At 38.0% G+C, this 16,603-nt stretch overlaps 1 pseudogene; it reads right to left on the bottom strand.

The window, feature by feature from the left end:
* Nucleotides 1-316: 316 nt before the first annotated feature.
* LOC114621980 lies at nt 317-1,067 on the bottom strand (annotated as a pseudogene).
* Between the last annotated feature and the right edge of the window lie 15,536 nt (nt 1,068-16,603).

Here is a 16,603-nt window from a genome sequence, read left to right on the forward strand (position 1 = left end):
AGCTTTGCTGGAACGTGTATGTCACTGAAGGCTGGCTTTGGGAGTTTATAATCTTTTTTTTTTCTATTTTCACCCTTTATTTGGAAAACAGGGCAACATTAAGTTTTAGATTTTTAAATGAGTTAACATGGTAATAAAAGTATGGCCTGAATTTGGAGAGTAAGTGGTTTTTCCAGTTTGGGGATAGGAGGTGCAAGATCATCTCCAAAGGAGAAGAGAACACATACTCAGTGAGCCACCAAAGGGTTTGGCTTCCGCTCACTGAGGGCAAGCAGTGCAGTCCAGGTTAACCATCCATGATCTTTGTCACAGCAAATCAGAGTCTCCAATTGTTCAAAGTAATTGTAGATACAAGAGAGAAAGCAACTCCAGACTGACTTATTAATTGATCTGGATGACTATGAAGTGTCCCCCACTCCTGAGGTGGCAAAAATCTTCAGAGTGACTGTTGGAGCAGGGAACCTTTCATGTGCTCCCAGTTATACAGTGCATAGAGACTGATGAGTGTCAGTCCTGCCAGGCTACCGCGTGCTATTCCTCGAAAACCACCTGTACATTTATACAACATTCCTGTCATGGTTCCAGCTGCTACTGTGTTGAGGTCATCTTCTGCACCCCATGTTTTCTCAATGATAACACCGAAAGCACTATAGAGCAAAGCCAGGGAACTTAGAGTATTAGCCCAAAGTGCCCCTTGCCTAGTCACCATATTCAGAATCTGTACATTTCTTGGTTTGGACCAGGCCATGCTCTGGGTTTCCTTCAACCCTAAACGAAGACCGTTCATTGCCCCAATGCAGCCCCTGTCATGCAACATCCTCCAATGGTAAAGAAAGCTAGTTCAAATCTGCCTTGTGTTTTATTAGCTCCAGTTGGCAAAATAAATTCATCAGTATCCTGAACCAGGTAGCGTGGATCCACATTTAAATAAGGAGACAGGGGGTTCATACCAGTCAGCGGAATGCCGGCCAAATCAGCATTCGAGTAACCCGCTCCTCCGGCTCCGAAGAATCCAGCTAAACCGCTGGTAAATTTGTTGCTACTTCCTGCGCCACCCTCCATGAGGTCGCAGCAAACAGCGGTGGGCTTCCTACCACCACCTCAGGCCAGGGTCGTGTGCTCAGCCGTGGCCCCGACAGCAACAGCGGGAAGACCCACCAGGAGTTTATAATCTTGATCCACTTCTAGTTCTGCTTGTGCCTGTGGTTTAAAGATGAGAGCTCTCGGCTTCCTATTCCCACTACTTGCTGCCATGCCTCCTTGCCATAATGGGCTTTCATTCCACCAGGATCTTAGACCAAAATAAACTTCTCTATAAATTACCTTGGTCATAGTATTTGATAACAGCATCAGAAAAATAGTTAACGCACACAGACAGACAAATGTAATAATAAGACTTGAAAACAATAGCCTTTACTATCATATGGCAACTCCCTTTCCAGGTGTAGTATTTATCCTAAAAATGGCAAACAGTTTGATGAAGAATCACTACTAATGGGTGTGATGGGTTAGGATGACTGTTTTACCTTCACTTGTACTTCTGGCTTTCACATTGGTCCCTAAGCTCAAAGATGCATGTGAAGACAAAGGAACTCATTGGCAGTTATACCTCTCCTCTTCCTTCCCATTCTTTCCCATGTGTACCATAAAAAATTCTATTTCCAGAAACTATAAAGTCACCAAATAATGGAGAGGGCAAAGCCCCAAATAGATATCTTTTGCCACCAAGCGAAATTTCCAGTGCAAAGAGGGATTACATCTAATTGAGTTGTTTACTAAGGGGTCCCATGGAAACCCCCAAACAACTTAAGTTGTTGTCAAGCTTATTGATCACGTTCCACACACTAATTTTAAAGCTGCATTGCTGAAGACAACACCTATTCGAATCATTTACCACAGAGAAATTGAACATAGATTGGTGCCTCCCTAGACCCTGTATCCCTATAGACTAATGTTCACCTTACTGGAAGGTAATCTACACGCTATCAAAGGAGAAAGGTAAATGCCAACCCCTTGCATCCTCTCCTCCTAGGCCATTTTCATTCCTTTGTGTAACCTGAGACCTGCAGAAGCACAGTGACCCCATAGCCACTACACTTGTCTAGAATTCAGAAGGGGCAACTACAACCAAAGAATGGAACAACCATACAACAAAGACAAAAGGAGATATGGACATCAAAAAAAAAACCCTCAAAAATATATATATAAAAAATCTGCCTCAAAAGCACAAACACAAGGAGCCATAACAGTATGCCTCCTCTAGAAACCAGTAGTGCTATTGCAGTAGGCCCTGAGAAATGCAGTTTAACTAAAGCACAAGATAAAAATTTTAAAACAGCAATTATTAATATGTTCAAGGACCTTAAAGTGATATGAATTAATGAAGACAATAGAAACACAAAGAGTTGAATGAAATAACAAAAACATTTCAAGACACGAATATAAAACTAGAATAGCTAGAGAAAACCAAAAGTGGGAATAAAACTGAAAGTGAGAAAATCAGAAGGTCAAACAAAAACTCTAGGGGTAAGCTTCACCAATAGGTTACAAGACATGAAAGAGAGCATTTCAAATCCTGAGGACAAGGAAGAAGGAATAGACAGCTCAGTTAAAAAAATAGTAAATGAAAGAAAAAATCCAGGAATAAAACATCCAGAAAATTTGGGACACTATAAAAATATCAAACCTACAAATAATGAGGAAGAAGAAGAAACACAAGTCAAAGGCACAGAAAAATATTTGAAACCAATAAAAAAAAAAAAAGAAAATTTCCCCATTCTAAAGAAAGAAGTCCCTGTCAATGTACAAGAAACAAATGGAATACCAAAGAGATGGAATCAGAAAAGAAATTCTCCATTATACATAATAATCTAAACACTAAATATACAGAACAAAGAAAGAATATTAAAAAGCTGCATGGTAAAATGGTCAAGTAGCATGTGAAGGTATACCCATTGAAATAAATTCACTGGAAATTCTGAAGACCAAAAGCTCCTATACCATAGATGCCAGAGATATTATTATATCCACAAAAACTATCAATCACAATCAATGGAGGAAGAAAAATATTCCATGATAAGACCAAATTTAAGTAATTTCTATCTACCATTCCATCTCTATAGAAAGCATTAGAAGAAAAACTTGTATCTGAAACTTGTATCATGCCCAAGAAAACACGGGAATAAATAATCCCAAAATAGTACATCAAAAGAAGTGGGAAATCCACAGAATAACAACAAAATAACAGCAATCAATAAACAGTACTTACTGAAAATTCTCAGTGTCAATGGTCTTAATTCTGTAAGAAAAATGCACAGACTAACAGATTATACTGAAAAGCAGGATCCTTCCTTCTGTTGCATCCAAGAAACATACCTTACCATCATGGATAGACACCACTGAAGAATAGAAGGATAAAAAGATATTCAAAGCAATGAACTTAAGCAACAAGCAGGTAAAGTCATTTTAATGTCTGGCAAAATAGACTTAAAACCAAAACTAATCGAGAGAGATAGGAAAGAACATTATACACTCATTAAAGAAAAAATCCACCCTGAAGACATTACAATTCTTAATATCTATGCCTCAAACACAGGGGCACACAGGTTCATAAAAGAAAAAGTGCTGCAACTAAAAACGCCAATTGAAGCTTGCAAAGTGATAGTGGATGACATCAAAGCCCCATTCTCACTAATAGACAGGTCATACAGACAGAGACTAAACAGAGATACACCAAAGTTAAATAAAATTATAAATCAAACAGACCCAGCTGACATCTATAGAAAATTTCACCCAAATATGAAATAATACATCTTTTTCTCAGCACTTCATGGAACAGTCTCCAAAATTGACCACATATGTGGACACGAAGCAAGTCTCAACATATACAAGAAAATTGAAATAACATCCTGCGTCCTATCTGATCTTCATGAACTAAAGCTGAATATCCACAGCAAAAGAAAGAACAGAAAGCCCACAAACTCATGGAGATTAAGCAACTCAATACTGAATAAACAAAGTGTCAGCACAGAAATCAAGATAGTAATTAAAAACTTTAGAATTGAATGAAAATGAATACACAACATATCCAAACCTATGGGACACAATGAAAGCCATTTAGAGGCAAGAGTATAACACTAATTGCTTACATAAAAAAAAGAAAAAAGAAAGAAAGAAAGAAAGAAAGAAAGAAAGAAAGAAAGAAAGAAAGAAAGAAGCCGGGTGGTGGTGGTGCACGCCTTTAATCCCAGCACTTGGGAGGCAGAGGCAGGAGGATTTCTGAGTTAGAGGCCAGCCTGGTCGACAGAGTTTATTCCAGACTGCCAGGGCTATACAGAGAAACCCTGTCTCGAAAAACCAAAAACAAAAAAAGAAAGAAAGAAAGAGAGAAAGAAAGAAAGAAAGAAAGAAAGAAAGAAAGAAAGAAAGAAAGGAAGGAAGGAAGGAAGAAAGAAAGGGAAGGAGGAAGAGAGGGAGGGAGGGAGGGAGGGAGGGAGGAAGGAAGGAAGGAAGGAAGGAAGGAAGGAAGGAAGGAAGGGAAAAGAAAAGAAAAAATCAACAACAACAACAAAACTCAAAGGAACCAAAAAAGTACTTTACAAGATATAACCATACTCAGGACAGAAATCAATGAGAGAAACAAACAATAGCAACAATAAAAGTACAAAGAATCAATGAAATGAAGAATTTACTCTTGGAAGAAATGAACAAGATTGACAAACCATTAGCCAAATAACCTAAAATATGGAGAAAAAAGTTTCATATTAGTAAAATTAGATATGAAAGAGGCACATTAAAAATAAACAAGGAAATTGAGAGAATCATAATGATATATATTTAAACATGTGTGTTCCATCAAATGGGAAAGCCTAAAGGAGTGGATGAGTTTCTAGATATATACAATTCACCGAAGGTAAAACGAGATAGTTTAAGCAATTTAAATAGACCCATAACCCCCAGTGAAACAGTAGCAGTAATTAAAAGTCTCCCAACCAGAAAAGCTCAGGGCCAGATGGATCCAGTGCAGAATTCTACCAGACTGTCAAAGAAGAACTAAAAATAGAAGCAGAGCGAACATATTTTTAATTCTTTTTATGAAGCCACTACTAGCCTGATATCAAAACCATATAAAGGACCAACAAAAAGAATAACATATTCCAAACAAACAAACAAAAAAAGAGAATTGTAGGCACCCTCCCTTATGAACATAGATGCAAAATTTCTCAATAATAAACTTGCAAACCAAATCCAAGAACACATCTAAAATATTATCTACCATAATCATGTAAGCTTTATCCAAGATGCAGGGATGTTGCAACATATACAAATCAATAAATGTAATCTACCATATAAGTAAACTGAAATACAAAGACACATGATCATTTCACTAGATGCAGAAGGGCCTTTGATAAAACCCAACACTCCTTCATGATAAAAGTCCTTCATGATAAAAGTCCTGGAGAGAGTAGGCAGGGACACAAGGGACATACCTGTAGAGAGAAATATAGCTAGGCTACTTTGGCTCCCACCCAGGAGCTATCTACATTCGCGGATAAAAGACCCATACACACGCACACACACGCACACTCACCAAGTGTCAGTTAATTTTTGACATGCCGTGACACCCCTAAGCCTTCCCCTACCCTTGCTGGCAAAGCTCCCCTTTGGTATGCCTGAGACTTCTAAATCTTTCCCTGCTGCCTTAGAACCAATCAGGTAGCAACTTACTTGAATTCTTACATGGCTGGTTGGCTTTCTCTCCTGCAGCTCTTACATCCATCCTTCTCCCCTGAGTCACAACGATTCTTTGTCTTCTTTTCTCCCAGTTCCCAGCTCACTCATATCTAAAGGTCCCACTTCACTCTACCTGCCCAGCCACCGGCTCTTTGTTAATCTATAAAAAACCAATTGGGGAGAATGACCATCAGCATTTGGACACGCAGATTACTGATTTTGGGGGCCCGATTAATTCAAAGAATTGGAACCAATCACCAACACATAACTCAACAGTATAAGGCCCATAGACAACATAACTTAAATGAAAGCAGCTCAAACTAATGCCACTAATCAGAAACAGGACAAGGTTGTCCACTCTCACCAAACCTATTCAATATAGTTCTTGAAGTCTTGACAAAAGTGATAAGACAACTGAACTGAGGAGAAGCAAGGGGATACAAACTGGAAAGGAAGAATTCAAAGTATCTTTATGTGAAGATATGATTGCATACATAAATGAGCCTAAAAACTCCACCAGGAAACTCCTACAACTGAAAAACACTTTCAGCAAAGTAGCAGGATACCAAATTAATTCACAAAAATCAATAACTTTCCTACATACAAATGACAAATATTGAGAAAGAAATGAGGGAAACAGAACCTTTTACAATAGCCTCCAAAAATATCCTGAGATATCTTTAACCAAGCAAGTAAAAGACTTGTATAGTAAAAACTTTAAGACATTGAAGACAGAAATTAGAGAATACATCAGAAGATGTGGAGATCTTCATGCTCATGGATAAGTAGAATGAATATTGCAAAAATGGCCATCCTACTGAAAGTAATGTATAGATTCAACGTAATACCCATCAAAATATCAACACAATTCTTCACAAAATTTGAAAAAAAAATGTCTTCAAGCAAAAGGTCTTCAAAGATAAAACACAAACGGCTGAGAAACAAATAAATGTTCCACATCATTAGCCATCAGGAAATCAAAACTGCTTTGAAATTTCATCTTACACAAGTCAGAATGCCCAAGATCAATGAAACAAATGACAGTACATGCTTGTGAGAAGGGAGAAAATGTTAAAAATATATTGTATAAAAAAAATTTCCCAATAGAAACCATATGCAGTAGATAAAAGACAGGTTGTTCTGCAAATGGTATTGTCAGTCTGAAAATCTGCTAGGAGAAGAATGAAACTAGATCCATATCTCTCTCTCTGGACAAAAAAGAAGTTCGAAATGGATTAGAGACCTTAATTAAAATATTTAAGATGGCGAAATTGCCAGAAGAAACCACAGATAAAACACTCCCAAGATAAAAGCATACACAAGAACTTTCTGAATAATGTATGTAATACTCCTGAGACTTGATCAGTGGAGTTGCATGGATTAAAAGACATCTTACAGGAATCTTTGCTAGCTATATTTCAGACAGAGAGCTAATACCTAGAGAACAGAGACTTGAAGAAAAAAGCAACCTACCAATAAATAACAGTTTTTACAAGAAGAACCACAACAGAGGTGAAATGTCTCAGCTTGCCTGAGTTTGAATCCTGGGACCCACTTGGTGAAGGAGAGAACTGACCACAAGTTCTTTGATGTCTACACATGGCCATGGCATGTATGTACATCCATGCATGCTTATTCCTGCATACACATAGAACTAAATAAGTAAATGTAAGAAAAATACTTTAAAGAACCATAAATGGTCAATAAACGTTTCAAAATATGGTCAAAATCCTGAGTTATCTAAGAAATGCAAATTAAAATTTCTTTGAGATTCCATTTCATCAGAAATGGCAGAGAGAGAGAGAGAGAGAGAGAGAGAGAGAGAGAGAGAGAGGGAGGGAGAGAATGCTAACTAGCAAGTAGCAAGGATGTGGGGAAACAGAAACCCTTTCTAACTCTAAGATAAATATCTAACATGCCCATGTTTATTGCTATTCTATTAATGATGCCAAGAAATGATATCGATCTAACTATTTATCAACAGATGAATAAGTAATAAAAATTTGGTACAGATGCACAACATAATTTTTATTCAACCTTAAATAATGAAATTTAGAGGAAAGTGAAAGAAATTATATCAGAGTAGCCAGATTCATAATGACTGCACATTTTCTGTGATATATAAACCCTTTTCTTTTTTACCCTATATATGTATATGTGTTGTCTTAGTTAGCATTTTATTGCTGTGAAGAGATATTATGGCTAAAGCAACTCTTATAAAGACAAATGTTTATTGGGGATGGCTTATTGTTTCACCATTACCATCATGGTGGGAAGCATGACATCATGCAGGCTTAATTAGTGCTGGAGATGCCGAGGGTTCTACATCTTGATGCAAAGGCAGCCAGACAAATACTATCTTCTGCTAGCAGCCAGGAGGAAGCTCTGCATTACACTGGTCAGACATGAGTGTATATACATACATACATACATACATACATACATACATACATACATGAGACCTCAAAAACACACCTGCCCAATGACACAGTTCCTCTAACAAACCTTCACCTTTTCCAATATGGCCACACCTCCTAATAGTGCCCCTTCCTATAGGCTAAACATAATTAAACCATCATATGTGTATACATATATATGTGTATATACACACACCTACATATACATACATATACACATATAAGTGTGTATCTATGTAATAAGATGGACATAGGTTCTCAGCACATATTTTACAGTTTTACAGCTCAGTCTTTATGTGGGACTCCAAAGAGTAGGAGCAGGGACTGTATCTGACTCTGATGTCTGCCATTGGATTCCTTTCCACTCATTGGGCTGACTTGCCTAGCCACAATAGGAAAAGATGGACCTAGTCCTACTGCAGCTTGATATATCAGTGAGAGTTGATATCCATGGGAGGCCTCCCCTTCTCTGAGGAGAAAAGGGGAACCTGGGAGGATAGAGAGGAGGGGAGATGAGATGGGTAGAATGGAAGGAGAGAAGTGAGGGGAAGATGTAGTTACGATGTAAAGTAAATTGGATAAAATAAAATAATATTTGTGTATATACTGTTGTGAATGTAGACATAGATCATGAAATGAGAAAGAGAATCATAAGAGACATAAATGAGATTTTGAGAAAGGAAGGAGTAACTAAGTATGTGTAGATGGTAGTAGAAAGGGGACTGTGGGGGTCCAGGAGCACAAAGGAGTGTGACTAGAAAGGCAAAAGAGGCAACTGGGAAGGCTGGGCAGATTAAGAGTGTTTCTTGTTCTTTCAGAGAACTGGAGTTTTCATCTCAGTACAAGGTGGTGCCTGTAACTTCTACTTCAACCTCTACTATGAGAGATCGGATGTCCTCTTCTGGCTTCCATGGGCAGTTCCAAACAGATACACAATCTCACTCAAATCCACCTATAGGCACAAAAATTAAAAATGTAAAAAAGAAAAAAAAATAGAACTAAGAAAATGGGGAAAAGCAGGGACCTGAGGATCAATAAAAACCAATTATGTATGAAAATGTCATGAAAAACTCATTACTTGCCAGGCAGTGGTGGTACACGCCTTTAGTTCCAGCACTTGGGAGGCAGAGGCAGGCGGATTTCTGAGTTCGAGGCCAGCCTGGTCTACAGAGTGAGTTCCAGGACAGCCAGGGCTACACAGAGAAACCCTGTCTCGAAAAACCAAAAATAAATAAATAAACAAACAAATAAATAAATAAAACTCAATGCTTTGTATGCTCATTTTGAAAACAAACAAAAGATAAATGTGAAAATAATGTCTCTTGGTTTGAGGTCCACATGTGTTTTGGGTTGTACTCTACCAGTTTAATGCCTTTATTCATGGTTTGCTTTGTTGTTTCTTTTTGTTTGTTTGTTTGGTTGGTTGGTTTCTTCAGTGATTAAGTAAATAAAACGGTACCTACTTCACAGGAATAGGTTAGAAGACCAGTGAGTTATCTTGAGTAAACCATTGACAACTGTACTTGGAGCAAGTACTACTATGGCGATTTTGTCTATGAAGTGCTTAATACATGTCCAACATTCCACAGTATCTGAAGATAAAAAAAAACCTTCCATTCTAAACAAAATTCAAAATCTTACTTCTAATATTTAGAATTGGTGAGGAAGAGTGTTTCCGAGGAGTAAAAAAAAAGAGAAAACTAATTCTAAAGTTTCAGGAGAACCAATAGGAAAACTTACTTTAGAAATCTTGTTCGTGTCAAACACAACTGGCCCTGCTTTTTTATTTTATTGCTATATAGTTTCTAAGAAGCAACCATTGGTGATCATGTGGAAACTTTACCCAGGGAGAAGTAGAGAGGCAGAACCAACCTAAATACAGAAGATAATAGCTTCCATTCATTAAGTGTTGACTTGGTGCCAGGCACTGTTCTAAGCACTTTGTGAACTTAAATCCATTCTCCGAACTCCAAAAGGTCCTCTTCAGGTTGGGCTAGAATCCAGATGCAAACCGGTGTCTTTGGCTTCACTTCCTTCAACGGTCCACAGGGCAAACGAAATATGGAGCAAAGAGCTGGAAGCAGATTCTGCTTCCAAAAATACCGCTGCTTTTATTACTTTTCTCCAAGTAGCTCAACAGCCACAGGGGAAGACGGTGTCAGGGCAGCAGGGAAATGGAGGGATAATGGTAGAAGATAAAATTAATCTAAGAAAAGAACATGAGGACAAAAACTACCTTATAAAAGATAAGGGGGAGGGTGCTAATGAAATTTGTTCTTTGACAAGGTCATACATGTATTTAGCATATTCTGATTGCTGTTACTTCCATTTCTCTTTTATGTCCTTTCATCTTCTATCTAACACCCTCTTCCCTACTTGTATCTTCTCCACATTTGTATCCTTCTATTTTCTTTGTATTTTCTTTACAAAACAAGACAAAACAATAGCAACAACAAAACCCATCTAGTTTGCTTACTGTTGCTATGATAAATACAATAGTTAAAAGTCACTTGAGCAATGAAAACATTTATTTGGCTTATACTTCCATATCATAGTTCATCTCTGAGAGAAGTCAGGGCAGGAGCCCAAGTAAGAGCTTGAGTCGAAAACTGTAGCAGAGATCATGGAGGAAGACTGCTTACTGGTTTGTTTGTTTGTTTGTTTGTTTTCCATAAAAAAAGCTAAGTTTGCTTTTTTTTATACATCCAATGCCCAAGCATGGCACCACACTCTAGGATCTCGTCTCTGTTATATCAATCATTATTCAAGAAAATAGCCTACAGACATGCCGCCGGGCCCATCTGATGGAAGGGATTCTTCAGTGAGGTTCTCGCTTCCCAGGTGACTCTATGTCAAGATGACAAAAACTAACTAGAAGCCTGGGTTTAACCACTGGCAATCTGTGTGAGAATGTGATTGGAACTAACCATTGGAGATGAAGATATCTCCTGCTCCTCGCCCAGAGCCTAATGACAGCAATAAGTCCACTGTAAATGGTAGAATCCCAGGAGCCCCTCCTCTGCCCATGAGCGACTGTTGAGCAGGTTTGTCTTATGCAGGATCAATACCTGTAATTACAGTTGCTCTGAGTTCATGACTGCATTAGCAATGTGGTTATCTAGAGGATAGAGTTGCCCTTCAGATCCTCTGCTCTTGCATTCTTTCCTTCCCCCTCTCCTTGAACCTCACAGGAGATAGTATAAGTAACTTGCTAGAGATCTCATCTATCACCTATATCTCTTTTGAAATGTAGGATCAATCTAGTTATAATAGCCCCAGGTTGGCCTTGAACTTGGGATCTTCCTTTCCAACCCTCCCGGTGCTGAGGTTATGGGTATATACTATTATGTTTGCCTCACAGCTTTTGTTTAGCCTTTTGCATTCACAGCTGTTCAGTGTAAAGTTAGACTTCTCTGACTAGGACTGCAAATATCCTTTTTCTGAGGTATAAAACACAGCTATTTAGAAAACAGTTTGATGTTGCATCTACGTAGCGGTAGTCAATCCCCTATACATCAGTAGTAAATTCCCTATAGAGCCTATGAATGCTTGAGGTACATTTTTTTTAACTAGTTTTACAGTACGAGGCATGTGTTCCCTTCTGTGAAGAGCATTTTGTTACCTCCATAGCAGCCATCCACTATTGCACATATGGGCACCTCTTGCCTGGCAGGTTGATGTTGTAGTTCATAAAGTTCACTGTGGGATAAAACTGGTGATGTCTTTTCTCCCCAAAGCTGCCTGTGTAGTGCCTTCTAGCACTTTGGAAATTAGCCAGCAGTGAGGAGGTTTCCAAATCAATGCCAGTCAGATTTTGCTCTATGTTGCAACCATGGTCTGTGGTATCTTCGGCAATGGGGTCTTCTCACCTAGTTCTGGTAGACAATAAGACAGAAAGGAAAAGTTTGTAATGTTTTGGAGAGTCTCTATATCTTCTACTGATGAACGATTATCTCTGAGATTTTTTCTCTCATTTTTCTTTTTTTTTTTATTATCTTGAATCATTTTTTTTACAGTTCAGTCATTATCCCCTTCCCAGTCTGCCCTCTGACAGTTCCTCATTCCATTCCTCCTTCTCTGTCTCCAAGAGGATGTCCCCACCCACATCCACCCTACCTCACCAGACCTGCCCACTCCCTGAGTTCTCAAGTTTCTCCAGGAGTAGGTGTGTCTTCTCTCATTTTGTTTAGCATCTTTCCGTTTCTAATCTTACAGCCTACCTCCCTTCAAATTATTTTTTACATTTTTATTGGGTGAGAAGATAGTAGGTTTTGGTGTGGCTTTTTAAATTTTCCTTCATCTTAGTTAACCCTTCTCCTCCCACCCCCTCATGTCCCCTACTCACAGATTTTTATGTTCTGCTAAAATAAAAAATTTTATCTAGAACCCAAGGACACATGGTAAAAATATAAAGGTCCAAAGCAACATTACTTTCAATATGGGATGAACCATCTAGTGGCCATTTACACTAGCATGGTAAACAATGGGTCCACATGGACTCATAAGAATCTGTCTAGACTTGGTCTGTTCATTACTAGGGCTAGAACAATCATGCAGGATATTAACTATATATTATACATCATGCTGTGCTTCCCGGTCTTTTCACCTTGACACCCAAGAGACTCTCTGGACCCTTGATGACCCATATAAGAAGTAGTATTTTAGGTGGAAATTGCTGGAAGCCATCTTCTCCTTTTTAAGAAAAATATATTTTTCTTAAATATTATGGTTATAATTAATCAAAACAAAAGGTAATCACATGAGAACACCTAAGAGAAACTAAAAAGTCGTGACCCAAACATAGTAGTATATATCCATAACCTCAGAACTGGGGGGGGGGGGGGGTTTAGAATGAAGATACTAAGTTCAAAGCCAACCTGGGGCTATACAGTTAGATTGATCCTACCTTTAAAAAGTAAAATACAAACATCTTAACACTAGCAAACTACAGTTGGGTCATAAATATTGGCTCTTTGGAAAACTTTTGGGTGATTTGCTATTTTTCTAGCTATTGTGGAGACTAAAGGTTTCTCATGTGTTATAAGTTTAATTACAACATGAATGTATTTAATCAAATAAAATGTAAGCCACAGTGAATACATTTTCTAAAATCTGCATTGTATTGCATAATGTGCTGGCAAGTTTTCTGTCAACTTGACACAAGCTAGAATCATCTGAGAGGAGAAAGCCTCTGTCTAAGAGTAATAATGCCTCCACAAGATGTGGCTGCAGGCAAGCCTGTCGAGCATTTTCTTGATTAGTGATTGATGTGAGAGGGCCCAATCCATTAGTGGGTGGAGCTACCCATAGGCTGGTGGTCCTGAGTTCTGTAAGAAACTAGGCTGAGAAAGCCATGGTGAGGAAGCCACTAAGCAGTGTTCCTCCATGGCCTCTGCTTCAGCTCCTGCTTAAAGATTCCTGCCTGCCCTGTTTGTATTACTGTCCTAACTTCTTTCAGTGATGACCAGTGATATGGAAGTGTAAGCCAAATAAACCTGTTCCTCCCCAATTTGCCTTTGATGATGGTGTTTGATGATAGCAATTGTATCCTTGAGTAAGACACATAATTAACATCAAACATTCTTCTTACTGTTTTTAATTATAGGTGTATATGTGCATGTCTATACACAGGTATGTGCATGTGAATTCATGTGCCCTCAGAAACCAGAAGAGGGTTACGGAGCTTCTGGAGCTAGAATTACAAGAGTCTGTAAGCAGTCAGATGGATGCTGAAAACCAAACTTGAGTCCTATGCAACACCATCAGGTACTCTTAACCCCTGAGCCATCTGCCCCATCCCTGCCCTTATTGTTTGATCAATGAGAAAATTATGCTGGAAGGAAATAAACAATAAGATATGCTTTACTAATAACATATTAAAGCCAGATAAAATGATGTATATTATGCCAAATGAGTGTGTAAAATTGTCAAGACAGGAAATATAGCTCAAAGAATGGAAAGTGAAACACATAAACACATTTATAAAACATGAAAGCAAATGCAAATTAAAGTACATTCCCCTTTCAAATCTCTTCAATTAGGGAAAGATATTTTAAACGATAATATCTCTTGCTGGCAAGGGAATAAAGAAATGGTACTCTCACACATCTCTGATTGCATTTTTAAATGCTCCAACACTTCAGGAAAGTGATTTGGCATTATATTAAGAATCATAAAAATATTTCACACTTTCTGTGCCAGATCCCCATTTATGTAAATCTGCCTTAAGGGAATACTCCAAAACAAGGAAAATGTTATAAATTCAACTCAGTATTATTTATTATGGCTTCAAATAAAAAACAATTAAATTCTCAATGATAAAACAACTGAAGTTTCAGCATATTTAATCATTAGGATACCATGCATACCAATAGAATTAGTCATTGTAAATACTGTGTAGCAATATCTAAAGTACTAATAGCATCAATGAAAAATGATGACTCCTTATACTTTTGGAGCAATTATAAAAATAAATTAAGACAAAGCATGTGACTACTTTAAAAACCCATACTATTTGTTCAGTTCCACAAAAGTAAGTATGTATGTGGGAAAAGATGAATAAATTTACCATACGGCCTTACATAAATACTTAAGCATGATGGAGTTTGGATTTTATCTTTCTGCACAATATTTATAGACATGTAACACTTTATAAATTCTAAATATAACTTGTAGAATGTCTTAATTATTTGTAGGAGCTTAAGCAAAGATCAAGTACAATATACTGGGAAATTTCTAAGTACTTTTCCTTTTCTCTGTTGTAACTTGGTCAAGACAAAATTGAATTAATAACATACTGCTTAGGAACTGTAAACAGAACACTTCATAGTAGTTCCCAGGGGATCTAATCAAAGTAATGCTTAAAGTTATAGCCCTAAATTTAAATATGTTTACTTTAAACATATAAGCAAACTATTAACCAAAGAATGCCTTGAACAAATACACTAAGTAGAATGAACTGAGGAATTTAGAGATGAAAAAAAAGGAAAGGAGATAAGAAAGGAGAGAGGAAAGGACAGAAGTGAGAGGAAGCGGAAAGAGAGAGACAGAAAGCAAGAGAGGGAGGAAGGAAAGGAGGAAGAAAAGAAGGATAGAGGGGCCGGGCAGTGGTGGTGCACGCCTTTAATCCCAGCACTTGGGAGGCAGAGGCAGGTGGATTTCTGAGTTCGAGGCCAGCCTGGTCTACAGAGTGAGTTCCAGGACAGCCAGGGCTACACAGAGAAACCCTGTCTCGGAAAACCAAAAAAAAAAAAAGAAGGATAGAGGGAGGGAGGAAGGAAGGAGAGACAGGGAATTCTGGCCAATACTGTAGTAATTAATATGTAAATCTAGGCTCATATAAAAAGGAAAATTAAAAATATATACGTATAAAATACAAATTCGTTATTTAATCTAGTAGAAATTATTAAATTATAAAAAAAATCTTTACTGGAATTGGCACACGTTTTCCCTTTTTCTAAATCCATCTTCGGTAATGAGCTGTTATGAAAGGACGAAAAACCTCATCAGACCTGCGTAGGCTAGCTTTATGTCAATTTGATGCAAGAGGGAGTCTCAATTGAGAAAATGCTTCCATAGGATCAGGCTGTCCCCAAGCCTATGGGATGTTTTCTTAATTGGTGATTGATGGGGGAAGGCCCAGCCTATTGTGGGTGGGGCCATCCCTGGCCAAGTGGTCCTGGGTTCTGTAAAAAGAAGCAGGCTGCACAAGTCTTTAGGCGTGGGCCAGGGCCTCTGCATGAGTGCTGCCTCCAGGTTCCTTCCCTGGGTGAGTTCCTGTCCTGACTTCCTTCAATAGTGAACTGTGATGTAGAAGCATAATCCAAATAAACCCTTTCGTCTCCAAGTTGGTTTGTTTGATTATGGTGCTTCATCACACCAATACTAACCCTAACTAAGACAAGATCCAATCAATACGCAAAGAGATTCTGCTGCACCTTCACTTTGGGATTTAAAAACAGTGTAAACTAGCATACTATATACACCACGGCTTGATATCCCAGCCCTGTGCAACTTCAAAAGTAACCAAGACTTCCCATTCCTGTTTCCTCATTCATAAAGAAAATATTATATTGAACTTTATTAAGTATTGCTATTGCATCATGTTTGGACCTATTAAAATAACTATTTCTAAGATTTAGTCTTATAACTCTGTGTTTCTACAAAGCCCTAGCAAGTATATTAATAAATAACTTTGTACTGCATAATTTTTGGCGAACTGAAGCCATTTCCAGTGATCACCGAGATGTGATAGTCTGTTCTTATTGGGGGAATTCTTTGAGAACCCCTGAGAATATCAAAATCTACAGGTTCTTCAGTTGCCTGCATATCACATTGAATTTGCTCCTAACCTGGGCACGTCCCTAACCTGTCCTGCCTTCATTTTAAATCATCCGCAGACCACTTAAATTATACACATTGTGAAAACTGTATAAATAGTTTTGGACCATATT

Source organism: Grammomys surdaster, unplaced genomic scaffold (genome assembly GCF_004785775.1).
Source record: "Grammomys surdaster isolate TR1022 unplaced genomic scaffold, NIH_TR_1.0 185, whole genome shotgun sequence".
NCBI classification, from domain to species: domain Eukaryota; kingdom Metazoa; phylum Chordata; class Mammalia; order Rodentia; family Muridae; genus Grammomys; species Grammomys surdaster.